This window comes from Bombina bombina, chromosome 7, assembly GCF_027579735.1.
Source record: "Bombina bombina isolate aBomBom1 chromosome 7, aBomBom1.pri, whole genome shotgun sequence".
Classification (NCBI taxonomy): domain Eukaryota; kingdom Metazoa; phylum Chordata; class Amphibia; order Anura; family Bombinatoridae; genus Bombina; species Bombina bombina.
Window position 1 is genome coordinate 396,677,329 of NC_069505.1, and position 19,307 is coordinate 396,696,635.

The following is a 19,307-nucleotide window of genomic DNA, read 5'->3' on the forward strand; positions in this document are numbered from 1 at the left end:
TCACATGTCTAACAAGAGCCGTACACACACCTCACATGTCTAACAAGAACCGTACACACACCTCACATGTCTAACAAGAGACGTGCACATACCTCACATGTCTAACAAGAGACGTGCACACACCTCACATGTCTAACAAGAGCCGTACACACACCTCACATGTCTAACAAGAGACGTGCACACACCTCACATGTCTAACAAGAGCCGTACACACACCTCACATGTCTAACAAGAGCCGTACACACACCTCACATGTCTAACAATAGTCATGCACACACCTCACATGTCTAAAAAGAACCGTACACACACCTTGCATATCTAACAAGAGATGTTCACACACCTCACATGTCTAACAAGAGCCGTACACACACCTCACATGTCTAACAAGAACCGTACACACACCTCACATGTCTAACAAGAGCCGTACACACACCTCACATGTCTTACAAGAACCGTACACACACCTCACATGTTTAACAAGAGCCGTACACACACCTCACACATCTAACAAGAGTCATGCACACACCTCACATGTCTAACAAGAGTCATGCACACACCTCACATGTCTAACAAGAGTCATGCACACACCTCACATGTCTAACAAGAGTCATGCACACACCTCACATGTCTAACAATAGTCATGCACACACCTCACACGTCTAATAAGAACCGTACACACACCTTACATATCTAACAAGAGACGTGTACACACCTCACATGTCTAACAAGAGCCGTACACACACCTCACATGTCTAACAAGAGCCGTACACACACCTCACATGTCTAACAAGAGACGTGCACACAACTCACATGTCTAACAAGAGCCGTACACCCACCTCACATGTCTATCAAGAACCGTACACACACCTCACATTTTTAACAAGAGCCGTGTACACACCTCACATGTCTAACAAGAGCCGTACACACACCTTACATGTCTAACAAGAGACATGCACACACCTCACATGTCTAACAAGAGCCGTACACACACCTCACATGTCTAACAAGAGACGTGCACACAACTCACATGTCTAACAAGAGACGTGCACACACCTCACATGTCTAACAATAGTCATGCACACACCTCACATGTCTAACAAGAACCGTACACACCTCACATGTCTAACAAGAGCCGTACACACACCTCACATGTCTAACAAGAACCGTACACACACCTCACATGTATAACAAGAACCGTACACACACCTTACATGTTTAACAAGAGCCGTGTACACACCTCACATGTCTAACAAGAGCCGTACACACACCTTACATGTCTAACAAGAGACATGCACACACCTCACATGTCTAACAAGAGCCATACACACACCTCACATGTCTAACAAGAGACGTGCACACACCTCACATGTCTAACAATAGTCATGCACACACCTCACATGTCTAACAAGAACCGTACACACACCTCACATGTCTAACAATAGTCTTGCACACACCTCACATGTCTAACAAGAGCCGTACACACACCTCACATGTCTAACAAGAGACGTGCACACAACTCACATGTCTAACAAGAGCCGTACACCCACCTCACATGTCTAACAAGAACCGTACACACACCTCACATGTTTAACAAGAGCCGTACACACACCTCACACGTCTAACAAGAGTCATGCACACACCTCACATGTCTAAAAAGAACCGTACACACACCTCACATGTCTAACAATAGTCGTGCACACACCTCACATGTCTAACAAGAGCCGTACACACACCTCACATGTCTAACAAGAGCTGTACACACACCTCACATGTCTAACAATAGTCATGCACACACCTCACATGTCTAAAAAGAACCGTACACACACCTTACATATCTAACAAGAGACGTTCACACACCTCACATGTCTAACAAGAACCGCACACACACCTCACATGTCTAACAAGAGCCATACACACACCTCACATGTCTAACAAGAGACGTGCACACAACTCACATGTCTAACAAGAGACGTGCACACAACTCACATGTCTAACAAGAACCGCACACACACCTCACATGTCTAACAAGAGCCATACACACACCTCACATGTCTAACAAGAGACGTGCACACAACTCACATGTCTAACAAGAGACGTGCACACAACTCACATGTCTAACAAGAGCCGTACACACACCTCACATGTCTTACAAGAACCGTACACACACCTCACATGTTTAACAAGAGACGTACACACACCTCACACGTCTAACAAGAGTCATGCACACATCTCACATGTCTAACAAGAGTCATGCACACACCTCACATGTCTAACAAGAGTCATGCACACACCTCACATGTCTAACAAGAGTCATGCACACACCTCACATGTCTAACAAGAGTCATGCACACACCTCACATGTCTAACAAGAGTCATGCACACACCTCACATGTCTAACAATAGTCATGCACACACCTCACACGTCTAACAAGAACCGTACACACACCTTACATATCTAACAAGAGACGTGTACACACCTCACATGTCTAAAAAGAGCCGTACACACACCTCACATGTCTAACAAGAGCCGTACACACACCTCACATGTCTAACAAGAGACGTGCACACAATTCACATGTCTAACAAGAGCCGTACACCCACCTCACATGTCTAACAAGAGCCGTACAGACACCTCACATGTCTAACAAGAACCGTACACACACCTCACATGTATAACAAGAATCGTACACACACCTCACATGTTTAACAAGAGCCGTGTACACACCTCACATGTCTAACAAGAGCCGTACACACACCTTACATGTCTAACAAGAGACATGCACACACCTCACATGTCTAACAAGAGACGTGCACACAACTCACATGTCTAACAAGAGCCGTACACACACCTCACATGTCTTACAAGAACCGTACACACATCTCACATGTTTAACAAGAGCCGTACACACACCTCACACGTCTAACAAGAGTCATGCACACACCTCACACGCCTAACAAGAGTCATACACACACCTCACACGTCTAACAAGAGTCATGCACACACCTCACACGTCTAACAAGAGTCATACACACACCTCACATGTCTAACAAGAGTCATACACACACCTCACATGTCTAACAAGAGTCATGCACACACCTCACATGTCTAACAAGAGTCACGCACACACCTTACACGTCTAACAAGAGTCATGCACACACCTCACACGTCTAACAAGAGTCATGCACACACCTCACACGTCTAACAAGAGTCACGCACACACCTCACACGTCTAACAAGAGTCATGCACACACCTCACATGTCTAACAAGAGTCATGCACACATCTCACATGTCTAACAAGAGTCATGTACACACCTCACATGTCTAACAAGAGTCATACACACACCTCACACGTCTAACAAGAGTCTTGTACACACCTCACATGTCTAACAAGAGTCATGCACACACCTCACACGTCTAACAGGAGTCATGCACACATCTCACATGTCTAACAAGAGTCATACACACACCTCACACGTCTAACAAGAGTCACGCACACACCTCACATGTCTAACAAGAGTCATGCACACACCTCACATGTCTAACAAGAGTCATACACACACCTCACACGTCTAACAAGAGTCACGCACACACCTCACATGTCTAACAAGAGTCATGCACACACCTCACATGTCTAACAAGAGTCATACACACACCTCACACGTCTAACAAGAGTCATGCACACACCTCACATGTCTAATAAGAGTCATGCACACACCTCACATATCTAACAAGAGTCATGCACACATCTCACATGTCTAACAAGAGTCATGCACACACCTCACACGTCTAACAAGAGTCATGCACACATCTCACATGTCTAACAAGAGTCATGCACACACCTCACATGTCTAACAAGAGTCATGCACACACCTCACATGTCTAACAAGAGTCATGCACACACCTCACATGTCTAACAAGAGTCATGCACACACCTCACACGTCTAACAAGAGTCATGCACACACCTCACATGTCTAACAAGAGTCATGCACACACCTCACATGTCTAACAATAGTCATGCACATACCTCACACGTCTAACAAGAACCGTACACACACCTTACATATCTAACAAGAGACGTGTACACACCTCACATGTCTAACAAGAGCCGTACACACACCTCACATGTCTAACAAGAGCCGTACACACACCTCACATGTCTAACAAGAGACGTGCACACAACTCACATGTCTAACAAGAGCCGTACACCCACCTCACATGTCTAACAAGAGCCGTACACACACCTCACATGTTTAACAAGAGCCGTGTACACACCTCACATGTCTAACAAGAGCCGTACACACACCTTACATGTCTAACAAGAGACATGCACACACCTCACATGTCTAACAAGAGCCGTACACACACCTCACATGTCTAACAAGAGACGTGCACACAACTCACATGTCGAACAAGAGACGTGCACACACCTCACATGTCTAACAATAGTCATGCACACACCTCACATGTCTAACAAGAACCGTACACACACCTCACATGTCTAACAATAGTCATGCACACACCTCACATGTCTAACAAGAACCGTACACACACCTCACATGTCTAACAATAGTCTTGCACACACCTCACATGTCTAACAAGAACCGTACACACACCTTACATATCTAACAAGAGACGTGTACACACCTCACATGTCTAACAAGAGCCGTACACATACCTCACATGTCTAACAAGAGACGTGCACACACCTCACATGTCTAACAAGAGCCGTACACACACCTCACATGTCTAACAAGAGACGTGCACACACCTTACAGGTCTAACAAGAGCCGTACACACACCTCACATGTCTAACAAGAGCCGTACACACACCTCACATGTCTAACAATAGTCATGCACACACCTCACATGTCTAAAAAGAACCGTACACACACCTTGCATATCTAACAAGAGACGTTCACACACCTCACATGTCTAACAAGAGCCGTACACACACCTCACATGTCTAACAAAAACCGTACACACACCTCACATGTCTAACAAGAGCCATACACACACCTCACATGTCTAACAAGAGACGTGCACACAACTCACATGTCTAACAAGAGACGTGCACATACCTCACATGTCTAACAAGAGACATGCACACACCTCACATGTCTAACAAGAGCCGTACACACACCTCACATGTCTAACAAGAGACGTGCACACACCTCCCATGTCTAACAAGAGCCGTACACACTCCTCACATGTCTAACAAGAGCCGTACACACACCTCACATGTCTAACAATAGTCATGCACACACCTCACATGTCTAAAAAGAACCGTACACACACCTTGCATATCTAACAAGAGATGTTCACACACCTCACATGTCTAACAAGAGCCGTACACACACCTCACATGTCTAACAAGAACCGAACACACCTCACATGTCTAACAAGAGCCGTACACACACCTCACATGTCTTACAAGAACCGTACACACACCTCACATGTTTAACAAGAGCCGTACACACACCTCACACGTCTAACAAGAGTCATGCACACACCTCACATGTCTAACAAGAGTCATGCACACACCTCACATGTCTAACAAGAGTCATGCACACACCTCACATGTCTAACAAGAGTCATGCACACATCTCACATGTATAACAAGAGTCATGCACACACCTCACACGTCTAACAAGAGTCATGCACACACCTCACATGTCTAACAAGAGTCATGCACACACCTCACATGTCTAACAAGAGTCATGCACACACCTCACATGTCTAACAAGAGTCATGCACACACCTCACACGTCTAACAAGAGTCATGCACACACCTCACACGTCTAACAAGAGTCATGCACACACCTCACATGTCTAACAAGAGTCATGCACACACCTCACATGTCTAACAATAGTCATGCACACACCTCACATGTCTAACAAGAACCGTACACACACCTTACATATCTAACAAGAGACGTGTACACACCTCACATGTCTAACAAGAGCCGTACACACACCTCACATGTCTAACAAGAGCCGTACACACACCTCACATGTCTAACAAGAGACGTGCACACAACTCACATGTCTAACAAGAGCCGTACACCCACCTCACATGTCTAACAAGAGCCGTACACACACCTCACATGTCTAACAAGAACCGTACACACACCTCACATGTCTAACAAGAACCGTACACACACCTCACATGTTTAACAAGAGCTGTGTACACACCTCACATGTCTAACAAGAGCCGTACACACACCTTACATGTCTAACAAGAGACATGCACACACCTCACATGTCTAACAAGAGCCGTACACACACCTCACATGTCTAACAAGAGACGTGCACACAACTCACATGTCTAACAAGAGACGTGCACACACCTCACATGTCTAACAATAGTCATGCACACACCTCACATGTCTAACAAGAACCGTACACACCTCACATGTCTAACAAGAGCCGTACACACACCTCACATGTCTAACAAGAACCGTACACACACCTCACATGTATAACAAGAACCGTACACACACCTTACATGTTTAACAAGAGCCGTGTACACACCTCACATGTCTAACAAGAGCCGTACACACACCTTACATGTCTAACAAGAGACATGCACACACCTCACATGTCTAACAAGAGCCATACACACACCTCACATGTCTAACAAGAGACGTGCACACACCTCACATGTCTAACAATAGTCATGCACACACCTCACATGTCTAACAAGAACCGTACACACACCTCACATGTCTAACAATAGTCATGCACACACCTCACATGTCTAACAATAGTCATGCACACACCTCACATGTCTAACAAGAACCGTACACACACCTCACATGTCTAACAATAGTCTTGCACACACCTCACATGTCTAACAAGAACCGTACACACACCTTACATATCTAACAAGAGACGTGTACACACCTCACATGTCTAACAAGAGCCGTACACATACCTCACATGTCTAACAAGAGACATGCACACACCTCACATGTCTAACAAGAGCCGTACACACACCTCACATGTCTAACAAGAGACGTGCACACACCTCACATGTCTAACAAGAGCCGTACACATACCTCACATGTCTAACAATAGTCATGCACACACCTCACATGTCTAACAATAGTCATGCACACACCTCACATGTCTAACAATAGTCATGCACACACTTCACATGCCTAAAAAGAACCGTACACACACCTTACATTTCTAACAAGAGACGTGCACACACCTCACATGTCTAACAAGAGCCATACACACACCTCACACGTCTAACAAGAGTCATGCACACACCTCACATGTCTAACAAGAGTCATGCACACACCTCACATGTCTAACAAGAGTCATACACACCTCACATGTCTAACAAGAGTCATGCACACATCTCACATGTCTGACAAGAGTCATGCACACACCTCACACGTCTAACAATAGTCATGCACACACCTCACATGTCTAACAATAGTCATGCACACACTTCACATGCCTAAAAAGAACCGTACACACACCTTACATTTCTAACAAGAGACGTGCACACACCTCACATGTCTAACAAGAGCCGTACACACACCTCACATGTCTAACACGAGTCATGCACACACCTCACATCTCTAACAAGAGTCATACACACATCTCACATGTCTGACAAGAGTCATGCACACACCTCACACGTCTAACAAGAGTCATGCACACACCTCACACGTCTAACAATAGTCATGCACACACCTCACACGTCTAACAAGAACCGTACACACACCTTACATATCTAACAAGAGTCATACACACCTCACATCTCTAACAAGAGTCATGCACACACCTCACATTTCTAACAAGAGTCATGCACACACCTCACATCTCTAACAAGAGTCATACACACCTCACATCTCTAACAAGAGTCATACACACCTCACATCTCTAACAAGAGTCATGCACACACCTCACATCTCTAACAAGAGTCATGCACACACCTCACATTTCTAACAAGAGTCATGCACACACCTCACATCTCTAACAAGAGTCATACACACCTCACATCTTTAACAAGAGTCATACACACCTCACATCTCTAACAAGAGTCATGCACACACCTCACATCTCTAACAAGAGTCATGCACACACCTCACATTTCTAACAAGAGTCATGCACACACCTCACATCTCTAACAAGAGTCATGCACACACCTCACATCTCTAACAAGAGTTATACACACACCTCACATCTCTAACAAGAGTTATACACACACCTCACATCTCTAACAAGAGTCATGCACACACCTCACATCTCTAACAAGAGTCACTCACACACCTCACACGTCTAACAAGAGTCATGCACACCTCACATCTCTAACAAGAGTTATACACACACCTCACATGTCTAACAAGAGTCATGCACACACCTCACATCTCTAACAAGAGTCATGCACACACCTCACATGTCTAACAAGAGTCATGCACACACCTCACATGTCTAACAAGAGTCATGCACACACCTCAAATGCCTAACAATAGTCATGCACACACCTCACATGTCTAACAAGAGTCATGCACACACCTCACATGTCTAACAAGAGTCATGCACACACCTCACACGTCTAACAAGAGTCATGCACACACCTCACATCTCTAACAAGAGTCATACACACACCTCACATCTCTAACAAGAGTCATACACACACCTCACATGTCTAACAAGAGTCATGCACACACCTCACATATCTAAAAATAGTCATACACACCTCACATCTCTAACAAGAGTCATGCACACATCTCACATGTCTAACAAGAGTCATACACACCTCACATGTCTAACAAGAGTCATACACACCTCACATGTCTAACAAGAGTCATGCACACATCTCACATGTCTAACAAGAGTCATACACACCTCACATGTCTAACAAGAGTCATGCACACACCTCACATGTCTAACAAGAGTCATACACACCTCACATGTCTAACAATAGTCATGCACACACCTCACACGTCTAACAATAGTCATGCACACACCTCACATGTCTAACAATAGTCATGCACACACCTCACATGTCTAACAATAGTCATGCACACACTTCACATGCCTAAAAAGAACCGTACACACATCTTACATTTCTAACAAGAGACGTGCACACACCTCACATGTCTAACAAGAGCCATACACACACCTCACACGTCTAACAAGAGTCATGCACACACCTCACATGTCTAACAAGAGTCATGCACACACCTCACATGTCTAACAAGAGTCATACACACCTCACATGTCTAACAAGAGTCATGCACACATCTCACATGTCTGACAAGAGTCATGCACACACCTCACACGTCTAACAATAGTCATGCACACACCTCACATGTCTAACAATAGTCATGCACACACTTCACATGCCTAAAAAGAACCGTACACACACCTTACATTTCTAACAAGAGTCATACACACACCTCACATGTCTAACAAGAGCCGTACACACACCTCACATGTTTAACAAGAGCCGTATATACACCTAACATGTCTAACAAGAGATGTGCACACAACTCACATGTCTGACAAGAGTCATGCACACACCTCACATCTCTAACAAGAGTCATGCACACACCTCACATGTCTAACAAGAGTCATACACACCTCACATCTCTAACAAGAGTCATACACACCTCACATCTCTAACAAGAGTCATACACACCTCAAATGTCTAACAATAGTCATACACACCTCACATCTCTAACAAGAGTCATACACACACCTCACATCTCTAACAAGAGTCATACACACACCTCACATGTCTAACAAGAGTCATGCACACACCTCACATATCTAAAAATAGTCATACACACCTCACATCTCTAACAAGAGTCATACACACACCTCACATGTCTAACAAGAGTCATACACACACCTCACATGTCTAACAAGAGTCATGCACACACCTCACATGTCTAACAAGAGTCATGCACACATCTCACATGTCTAACAAGAGTCATACACACCTCACATGTCTAACAAGAGTCATACACACCTCACATGTCTAACAAGAGTCATGCACACACCTCACATGTCTAACAAGAGTCATACACACCTCACATGTCTAACAATAGTCATGCACACACCTCACACGTCTAACAATAGTCATGCACACACCTCACATGTCTAACAATAGTCATGCACACACCTCACATGTCTAACAATAGTCATGAACACACTTCACATGCCTAAAAAGAACCGTACACACACCTTACATTTCTAACAAGAGACGTGCACACACCTCACATGTCTAACAAGAGCCATACACACACCTCACACGTCTAACAAGAGTCATGCACACACCTCACATGTCTAACAAGAGTCATGCACACACCTCACATGTCTAACAAGAGTCATACACATCTCACATGTCTGACAAGAGTCATGCACACATCTCACATGTCTGACAAGAGTCATGCACACACCTCACACGTCTAACAATAGTCATGCACACACCTCACATGTCTAACAATAGTCATGCACACACCTCACATGTCTAACAATAGTCATGCACACACTTCACATGCCTAAAAAGAACCGTACACACACCTTACATTTCTAACAAGAGACGTGCACACACCTCACATGTCTAACAAGAGCCGTACACACACCTCACATGTTTAACAAGAGCCGTATATACACCTAACATGTCTAACAAGAGATGTGCACACAACTCACATGTCTGACAAGAGTCATGCACACACCTCACATCTCTAACAAGAGTCATACACACCTCACATGTCTAACAAGAGTCATGCACACATCTCACATGTCTGACAAGAGTCATGCACACACCTCACACGTCTAACAAGAGTCATGCACACACTTCACACGTCTAACAATAGTCATGCACACACCTCACACGTCTAACAAGAACCGTACACACACCTCACATCTCTAACAAGAGTCATACACACCTCACATCTCTAACAAGAGTCATGCACACACCTCACATGTCTAACAAGAGTCATACACACCTCACATCTCTAACAAGAGTCATACACACCTCACATCTCTAACAAGAGTTATACACACACCTCACATGTCTAACAAGAGTCATGCACACACCTCACATGTCTAACAAGAGTCATGCACACACCTCACATGTCTAACAAGAGTCATGCACACACCTCACATGTTTAACAAGAGTCATGCACACACCTCAAATGTCTAACAATAGTCATACACACCTCACATCTCTAACAAGAGTCATACACACACCTCACATCTCTAACAAGAGTCATACACACACCTCACATGTCTAACAAGAGTCATACACACCTCACATCTCTAACAAGAGTCATACACACACCTCACATCTCTAACAAGAGTCATACACACACCTCACATCTCTAACAAGAGTCATGCACACACCTCACATGTCTAACAAGAGTCATACACACACCTCACATGTCTAACAAGAGTCATGCACACACCTCACATGTCTAACAAGAGTCATGCACACACCTCACACGTCTAACAAGAGTCATGCACACACCTCACATGTCTAACAAGAGTCATGCACACACCTCACATATCTAAAAATAGTCATACACACCTCACATCTCTAACAAGAGTCATACACACACCTCACATGTCTAACAAGAGTCATGCACACACCTCACATGTCTAACAAGAGTCATGCACACACCTCACATGTCTAACAAGAGTCATGCACACACCTCAAATGTCTAACAAGAGTCATGCACACACCTCACATCTCTAACAAGAGTCATACACACACCTCACATGTCTAACAAGAGTCATACACACACCTCACATGTATAACAATAGTCATGCACACACCTCACACGTCTAACAATAGTCATGCACACACCTCACATGTCTAACAATAGTCATGCACACACCTCACATGTCTAACAATAGTCATGCACACACTTCACATGCCTAAAAAGAACCGTACACATACCTTACATTTCTAACAAGAGACGTGCACACACCTCACATGTCTAACAAGAGCCATACACACACCTCACACGTCTAACAAGAGTCATGCACACACCTCACATGTCTAACAAGAGTCATGCACACACCTCACATGTCTAACAAGAGTCATACACATCTCACATGTCTGACAAGAGTCATGCACACATCTCACATGTCTGACAAGAGTCATGCACACACCTCACACGTCTAACAAGAACCGTACACACACCTCACATCTCTAACAAGAGTCATACACACCTCACATCTCTAACAAGAGTCATGCACACACCTCACATGTCTAACAAGAGTCATACACACCTCACATCTCTAACAAGAGTCATACACACCTCACATCTCTAACAAGAGTCATGCACACACCTCAAATGTCTAACAATAGTCATACACACCTCACATCTCTAACAAGAGTCATACACACACCTCACATCTCTAACAAGAGTCATACACACACCTCACATGTCTAACAAGAGTCATGCACACACCTCACATATCTAAAAATAGTCATACACACCTCACATCTCTAACAAGAGTCATGCACACATCTCACATGTCTAACAAGAGTCATACACACACCTCACATGTCTAACAAGAGTCATGCACACACCTCACATATCTAAAAATAGTCATACACACCTCACATCTCTAACAAGAGTCATGCACACACCTCACACGTCTAACAAGAGTCATGCACACATCTCACATGTCTAACAAGAGTCACGCACACACCTCACACGTCTAACAAGAGTCTTGCACACACTTCACATGTCTAACAATAGTCATACACACCTCACATCTCTAACAAGAGTCATGCACACACCTCACACGTCTAACAAGAGTCATGCACACATCTCACATGTCTAACAAGAGTCACGCACACACCTCACATGTCTAACAAGAGTCTTGCACACACTTCACATGTCTAACAATAGTCATACACACCTCACATCTCTAACAAGAGTCATGCACACACCTCACACGTCTAACAAGAGTCAAGCACACATCTCACATGTCTAACAAGAGTCATGCACACACCTCACACGTCTAACAAGAGTCATGCACATATCTCACATGTCTAACAAGAGTCATGCACACACCTCACACGTCTAACAAGAGTCATGCACATATCTCACATGTCTAACAAGAGTCATGCACATATCTCACATGTCTAACAAGAGTCATGCACACACCTCACACGTCTAACAAGAGTCATGCACACACCTCACATGTCTAACAAGAGTCATGCACACACCTCACACGTCTAACAAGAGTCATGCACATATCTCACATGTCTAACAAGAGTCATGCACACACCTCACACGTCTAACAAGAGTCATGCACATATCTCACATGTCTAACAAGAGTCATGCACATATCTCACATCTCTAACAAGAGTCATACACACCTCACATCTCTAACAAGAGTCATGCACACACCTCACATGTCTAACAAGAGTCATACACACCTCACATCTCTAACAAGAGTCATACACACCTCACATCTCTAACAAGAGTCATGCACACACCTCAAATGTCTAACAATAGTCATACACACCTCACATCTCTAACAAGAGTCATACACACACCTCACATCTCTAACAAGAGTCATACACACACCTCACATGTCTAACAAGAGTCATGCACACACCTCACATATCTAAAAATAGTCATACACACCTCACATCTCTAACAAGAGTCATGCACACATCTCACATGTCTAACAAGAGTCATACACACACCTCACATGTCTAACAAGAGTCATGCACACACCTCACATATCTAAAAATAGTCATACACACCTCACATCTCTAACAAGAGTCATGCACACACCTCACACGTCTAACAAGAGTCATGCACACATCTCACATGTCTAACAAGAGTCACGCACACACCTCACACGTCTAACAAGAGTCTTGCACACACTTCACATGTCTAACAATAGTCATACACACCTCACATCTCTAACAAGAGTCATGCACACACCTCACACGTCTAACAAGAGTCATGCACACATCTCACATGTCTAACAAGAGTCACGCACACACCTCACATGTCTAACAAGAGTCTTGCACACACTTCACATGTCTAACAATAGTCATACACACCTCACATCTCTAACAAGAGTCATGCACACACCTCACACGTCTAACAAGAGTCAAGCACACATCTCACATGTCTAACAAGAGTCATGCACACACCTCACACGTCTAACAAGAGTCATGCACATATCTCACATGTCTAACAAGAGTCATGCACACACCTCACACGTCTAACAAGAGTCATGCACATATCTCACATGTCTAACAAGAGTCATGCACATATCTCACATGTCTAACAAGAGTCATGCACACACCTCACACGTCTAACAAGAGTCATGCACACACCTCACATGTCTAACAAGAGTCATGCACACACCTCACACGTCTAACAAGAGTCATGCACATATCTCACATGTCTAACAAGAGTCATGCACACACCTCACACGTCTAACAAGAGTCATGCACATATCTCACATGTCTAACAAGAGTCATGCACATATCTCACATGTCTAACAAGAGTCATGCACACACCTCACACGTCTAACAAGAGTCATGCACATATCTCACACGTCTAACAAGAGTCATGCACACACCTCACACGTCTAACAAGAGTCATGCACAGATCTCACATGTCTAACAAGAGTCATGCACACACCTCACATCTCTAACAAGAGTCATGCACACACCTCACATCTCTAACAAGAGTCATGCACACACCTCACATGTCTAACAATAGTCATGCACACACCTCACACGTCTAACAATAGTCATGCACACACCTCACACGTCTAACAAGAGTCATGCACATATCTCACATGTCTAACAAGAGTCATGCACACACCTCACATGTCTAACAAGAGTCATGCACACACCTCACACGTCTAACAAGAGTCATGCACAGATCTCACATGTCTAACAAGAGTCATGCACACACCTCACACATCTAACAAGAGTCATGCACAGATCTCACATGTCTAACAAGAGTCATGCACACACCTCACACGTCTAACAAGAGTCATGCACACACCTCACATGTCTAACAAGAGTCATGCACACACCTCACATGTCTAACAAGAGTCATGCACACACCTCACATGTCTAACAAGAGACGTGCACACACCTCACATGTCTAACAATAGTCATGCACACACCTCACATGTCTAACAATAGTCATGTACACACCTCACACGTCTAACAATAGTCATGCACACACCTCACACGTCCAACAAGAGTCATGCACACACCTCACATGTCTAACAAGAGTCATGCACACACCTCACATGTCTAACAAGAGTCATGCACACACCTCACATGTCTAACAAGAGTCATGCACACACCTCACACGTCTAACAAGAGTCATGCACAGATCTCACATGTCTAACAAGAGCCGTTCATCACAACCTGGCTGCTGGCCAGGTCTTGTAAAGAAGTAAACCTAGTGGACAGAGGAATGAAATGAACTAACCACCAACTTAGATGAAAAGTAGCAGGTGTAATAAAAGGAAGGTTCCTTTCTAATTTTTTGGAACAGAACCAAAAATGTGCCGACTCCTAAGCTTTACATTTCTGCTTTTTAAATACTGATGCCAAGAGAACAAAGAAAAAAATAATAGGAGTAAATTAGAAAGTTGCTTAAAATTGCATGCCCTATCTAAATCTTTAAAGAAAAATATTGAGTTTAGTATCCCTTTAAATAAAAAAACTTCAATAAACTATACATAGATAATGTGTACAATAATATATTCATAGTAAAAAAGGATGTAATATAAATGATCTTTATTGAGATTTATCCTAAGATTAGGATGAAAAAAACAAAACTATATTTAGTTATTCAAATAAACAGTAGATTATTACAATACAAAATGGTAACTGTGAAAAGGATGAAGAAATAAAATGAAAAATAAGGAAGAGAGGAAATAGGTGATCCGAGTAGACGACCAGAGAACAAAAACAGCATAATCATTAATAACGTTTGTCAAATCCACCTTATCTTCCTAAAAAGCATCTGTAATCAACTCAGTCTTCTCCACAGGGACCAAATCTCATCATGCGGTGCTATAGCCAATCTAGATAATCAGTAAACCTTTTCCATTAACCTTACATGCTCCATCTATTCTTCATTTGTAAGCCAGGTCGGCCCTCCAAAATCAACAAAACATCAATGGTCAGACAGTGGCCTGAATATAGATAATGAAGTGTAACAGGACAGTTCCCCGGAGAGCAGGGCAATGCAATACACATTTCACATCCATTCCATGCCACAAGCAAACCATCACATCTCAGATACATCTTCCTCTAAGGCATTTGTAACACCCTGTTCCACTGCTAAAAAATTTGTAACGTAGTTCACACAATTATTGTCTAGTAGCAAACAAAGGGCTCATTTACATTGAGTCATTAAAAATGGAGCTGTAAGCTGCTGACAGCTAAAAGTAGTTTACGACTCCATTTTAGTACAAGGTGTCCATTTAAATATTTTGTGCATTGCGGGCAGTTGCTCTCTTTGCGTAGGTGTTAAAATGTTAGTAAATGTTGACAAATAAAATTTTATATTTTAAATTTAGTTTATTATGTGTGATCTTTTTTGGATATAATATAAGTTTATACACTATTTAATAAAATTGTTTGTAAGTAATACATAGGGTATTTTTAAAATTGTAAAGTTTTTCTCTAGGTTTACTGTCCCTTTAAGTTAATGTTCGCTTCCATCCGACATCCGATTTCTTGAAAATCCTAAAACAGCCACACAATGCAAGCTCTCAATCCAACAAACTGGGAACAAGTGAAGGGTGCACAGGCTTATGTAATCACCCTAGACATATACCCAGTCCAGTCTGAGAGTGAAGTCCCCTTCCGTGTTTTGTATATGTCTGGGGTGATTACATAAGCCTGTGCACCCTTCACTTGTTTTCATTTTGTTGGATTGAGAGCTTGCATTATGTAGCTGTATTAGGGACCCAGGTTTTGGAAGGGACCTTGACGTGGTATCTGGGCTTATCAAATTTGCCCAAATGCGGTAACTCACCCTTCCATTTTTGCTTTTAATCTTAGCAGAGAGCTTGTAAGTGAGTGCTGGTCTTTCTCTGTGTGTTGTATTAATTTGCTTTGTAATTTTCCCTATGGTTCTTGCACCCAGACCTGTCTGGGGTTAACTGCCTGTGACTCTGTGGACAGCACAGCTTCCTGTGAGTGCCAGTGAGTACTCAGTGCTGAGCATGTTGCAGGGTCATGGGATGTGTACCCAGTCCAGTCTGATAGTGTAGTCCCCTTCCGTGTTTTGTATATGTCTAGGGTGATTACATAAGTCTGTGCACCCTTCACTTGTTCCCAGTTTGTTGGATTGAGAGCTTGCATTGTGTGGCTGTTTTAGGGTCCCAGGTTTTGGAAGTGACCTTGACGTGGTATCTGGGCTTGTCCCATTTGGCCAAATGCGGTAACTAACCCTTCCATTTTTGCTTTTAATCTTAGCTGTGATCTTGTGAGTTCTGGACTTATATATATATATATATATATATATATATATATATATGTGTGTGTGTGTGTGTGTGTGTGTGTGCGTGTGTGTGTACATATATTTGTATGTATATATACAGGGAGTGCAGAATTATTAGGCAAGTTGTATTTTTGAGGATTAATTTTATTATTGAACAACAACCATGTTCTCAATGAACCCAAAAAAACTCATTAATATAAAAGCTGAATATTTTTGGAAGTAGTTTTTAGTTTGTTTTTAGTTTTAGCTATTTTAGGGGGATATCTGTGTGTGCAGGTGACTATTACTGTGTATAATTATTAGGCAACTTAACAAAAAACAAATATATACCCATTTCAATTATTTATTTTTACCAGTGAAACCAATATAACATCTCAACATTCACAAATATACATTTCTGACATTCAAAAACAAAACAAAAACAAATCAGTGACCAATATAGCCACCTTTCTTTGCAAGGACACTCAAAAGCCTGCCATCCATGGATTCTGTCAGTGTTTTGATCTGTTCACCATCAACATTGCGTGCAGCAGCAACCACAGCCTCCCAGACACTGTTCAGAGAGGTGTACTGTTTTCCCTCCTTGTAAATCTCACATTTGATGATGGACCACAGGTTCTCAATGGGGTTCAGATCAGGTGAACAAGGAGGCCATGTCATTAGATTTTCTTCTTTTATACCCTTTCTTGCCAGCCACGCTGTGGAGTACTTGGACGCGTGTGATGGAGCATTGTCCTGCATGAAAATCATGTTTTTCTTGAAGGATGCAGACTTCTTCCTGTATCACTGCTTGAAGAAGGTGTCTTCCAGAAACTGGCAGTAGGACTGGGAGTTGAGCTTGACTCCATCCTCAACCCGAAAAGGCCCCACAAGCTCATCTTTGATGATACCAGCCCAAACCAGTACTCCACCTCCACCTTGCTGGCGTCTGAGTCGGACTGGAGCTCTCTGCCCTTTACCAATCCAGCCACGGGCCCATCCATCTGGCCCATCAAGACTCACTCTCATTTCATCAGTCCATAAAACCTTAGAAAAATCAGTCTTGAGATATTTCTTGGCCCAGTCTTGACGTTTCAGCTTGTGTGTCTTGTTCAGTGGTGGTCGTCTTTCAGCCTTTCTTACCTTGGCCATGTCTCTGAGTATTGCACACCTTGTGCTTTTGGGCACTCCAGTGATGTTGCAGCTCTGAAATATGGCCAAACTGGTGGCAAGTGGCATCTTGGCAGCTGCACGCTTGACTTTTCTCAGTTCATGGGCAGTTATTTTGCGCCTTGGTTTTTCCACACGCTTCTTGCGACCCTGTTGACTATTTTGAATGAAACGCTTGATTGTTCGATGATCACGCTTCAGAAGCTTTGCAATTTTAAGAGTGCTGCATCCCTCTGCAAGATATCTCACTATTTTTTACTTTTCTGAGCCTGTCAAGTCCTTCTTTTGACCCATTTTGCCAAAGGAAAGGAAGTTGCCTAATAATTATGCACACCTGATATAGGGTGTTGATGTCATTAGACCACACCCCTTTTCATTACAGAGATGCACATCACCTAATATGCTTAATTGGTAGTAGGCTTTCGAGCCTATACAGCTTGGAGTAAGACAACATGCATAAAGAGGATGATGTGGTCAAAATTCTAATTTGCCTAATAATTCTGCACTCCCTGTATGTGTGTGTGTGTGTATATATATATATATAAATATAAAGTTCTTTTTCTTGGGACGAATATGTTTTAAATGCCCATTGACAAAGATACCAACTGGTATCGAAACGTTTGGGGGATTTTTCGAATGATGTTGTTAATTGAAATAAAAGAA